Genomic DNA, 2,841 nt, shown 5'->3' on the forward strand with positions numbered 1-2,841 from the left:
CCACACTGCCTTCCAACGCGTGCACCATCCACATCGTGACTCGTCTCCACCACGAGGATTCGAACTTTCTCTCCCTTTATTAATAAAGTAATTCCCGTTTTTCTTCCTCTCGAATCTTGTCGAAGAGAGAAGGAGGATGGTGGTGTTCGTATTTCTCTCCACCTTTTTTCATCACGATTCTTACGAAAGTTCTTACGAAAGAGAGATAGACGAAAAGGAAGGAGAAAAGGTGTCGAGGAGGCGCGCACGTGTTGCTCGTTGAATGTAAAAGCGGCCATTTACGCGTTGTGTTGTTTCGCGACTCCCGATTGGACGACGAAAAAGTTACGCGAGATTGTGCAACGTGCGAATCGATAACACTCGTAACGAAACGTCCACGCTGGATCCACGATGTGTATTTTTTTTTTGTGGCCCGCCGATTCCGTCTGCCGACCTTAACCTTTCGAACGACTCGGATCTACTCGACGAGAGAGAGAGAGAGAGAAAGAGAGAGAGTCGAACAAAGTTTCACGTCACGGATATCATCATGTTCTATTTCTCATCGATTTTCAACGCGATTCTCAAGTGTCTTCTAAATTAAAGTTTAAGCCAATCAAATAGGGATATTTGAAGGGACAGCTTCCTACACTTTATACGAACGGAGCTTCACGATGAACGAATCAGCACTACGAGACAAAACTTTTATCTTTCGTTGTATAGCAATTATATCTACGTGATAATCTTTGAAGAATTGTTGAATTCGACAACTTTTTCTTCACGGTTGGAGAGAATTTTTGTTTTTCACGGAAAAAAAAGAAAGTGTCGAATCGGAAACTCAACTTGTTGCGAAGAGAAGATAGGTGAAGGAGGTGTGTTCCGCGAGTGTGAATGTGTTTCGTCGCTGGTGTCGCTGTGGGTTCCAACCGACGTGTACACGTACTATTTCGCGCCTCGTGTGTCGCTCAATGATCGATCGATCATTTCGTCCTGCAACCGCAACGTGCTTCAACGAGGATCGGTACGTATGATATCGTTTCACACACGTGCGTTTCGTTAAACTATTTTAAAGATATTTTTGTAAAATAACCCAAAAGAGAGTAATTTTAATTCTAACGATTTTTTTCTATTGTGATTAATTATTAGAGGGATTCTATTCGAAAGAATAAAGAAATCCTTAGAATCCTTCGTAGAATTCGTTTCGTTCTTAAATTGTTACAAGTAAGATCAAGAATTAAAATTAGGAATATAGTTTGGTGCATCTATTTTCACGTGCGCGCTTATATAACCGTGAGTGGGCGCACGATGGATACTGGTTGGGTACTTAGTAGCTCGTTATTACAGGCAACCAACCACCATCGAACCGGTTTAATCCAACGAGTACGTGTCGTATTAATTGTCCTTCTATTAAACGGTATTAACTCTTTCGAGATGGAAGTGATCGCGTTTCTTTTCATTATATCGCGTTTGTTTTTGTTTCGAGATTAATATTTATCGACGATCGATTGTATAGACAGCGTAAAATCGATTCGAGATCGCTTTTTTGAAGGAACATAAGGAAATGGAGGAAATTTTGATATTCGACGTATAATGGGTAATGAAATAAAAGTATTAATATTTTTAATTAATATTTTGTATTAATATATCGCTTTTCGACGAGATTAATATTTATCGACGATCGATTGTATAGGTTATGTAAAATTGATTCGAAATCGAGATTCTTTTCGAAAGAAGTTTTTTAAGGAAATATAAGAAAATGGAACCAAGAATGGAACTTTGATATAGGTAATGGATAATGAATTAAAAGTTTTAAACTATTCTGTGTATTAATATATCACGTTTGCTTTCGTTTCAAGGCAAGGTTAATATTTATCGACGATGGATTGTATAGCGTAAAATCGAGATCAAGATTCTTTTTAAGGAAATATAACAAAGTGGTGGAAATTTTGATATTTGATGTATAATGAATTGAAAGTATTAAACTATTTATTTGTGCATTAATATTTTTCTCAATTGTGTACAATTTAACACATTTCTTTTTTTTTTTTCTAGAAATTTGATTTCTTGTATAAATATTAAATTGGTTGTATGGAGTATGCAATGTTTTCGCATCGTTGCATCAACTGTTTGGTAATTAATTCTCCTTCCATGGATACGATATACAGAGGTAGGAGACATAACACATCGTTACAACGTTAGAGACAATGGAATATTTATTCAAGCACGTTGTTCTTGTTGAGAGAAACTGCGTGGAATTTTGTCAAACGAATATTATATAAACGTAATACATAGGAATAAACGTGAACTCGTTATTAACACTGTACGGATACTGCGTTCGCTGTGAATATCGCGGGTAATATATCGTCGTATCTCAAAGCTGTTTTATAAATATTCTATTGCCCTTGCTATATTGTATAATTTCGAACGTATAAAGTTAATAATAATCCTGAAAAGAATTGCCATTTGCCTATAATTAACCTTCATTTCTCCTCTTTCGTTTTCAATTATTAAATATTATTAATCGTCGAAACGTTGATTGTAAAAATACGAATGCAGCATCATCGAACGTTATATCAGTAGATTTATTCAAAAAATATACGCAGATTCGCAGAATTTTTTCTTTGAAACTCGAAATCGATTCATATTAATTGCAAGATTAAATAAATTTGCAAATTTTTTTCATTTAAAACTTTTACAAAAACTCGTGTCAATAGAAAGATGTTACGCAGAATCGTACAATTTTTCGCTTAAAATTCAAAATCGATTCATAGGAAGGTTAATGAATTTTAAATAAATTTGAAAATTTTTTCACTTTAAATTTATATAAAAATTCGACTCGTATCAATGGCAAAAAAAAAAAAAAAA

At 34.8% G+C, this 2,841-nt stretch overlaps 1 long non-coding RNA gene across 3 annotated transcripts in view; it reads left to right on the plus strand.

The window, feature by feature from the left end:
* The first annotated feature begins 6 nt into the window (after window positions 1-6).
* Window positions 7-2,841, plus strand: part of LOC102675966 — a 27,703-nt gene continuing 24,868 nt past the window's right edge. For all 3 annotated transcript variants that reach the window (XR_422616.1, XR_422617.1, XR_004151382.1), the window contains exon 1: window positions 7-997. This is a non-coding gene — a long non-coding RNA (uncharacterized LOC102675966). The remainder of the gene's footprint in view (window positions 998-2,841) is intronic.

This window comes from Apis dorsata, unplaced genomic scaffold, assembly GCF_000469605.1.
Source record: "Apis dorsata unplaced genomic scaffold, Apis dorsata 1.3 scaffold_655, whole genome shotgun sequence".
In the NCBI taxonomy this organism is placed as follows: domain Eukaryota; kingdom Metazoa; phylum Arthropoda; class Insecta; order Hymenoptera; family Apidae; genus Apis; species Apis dorsata.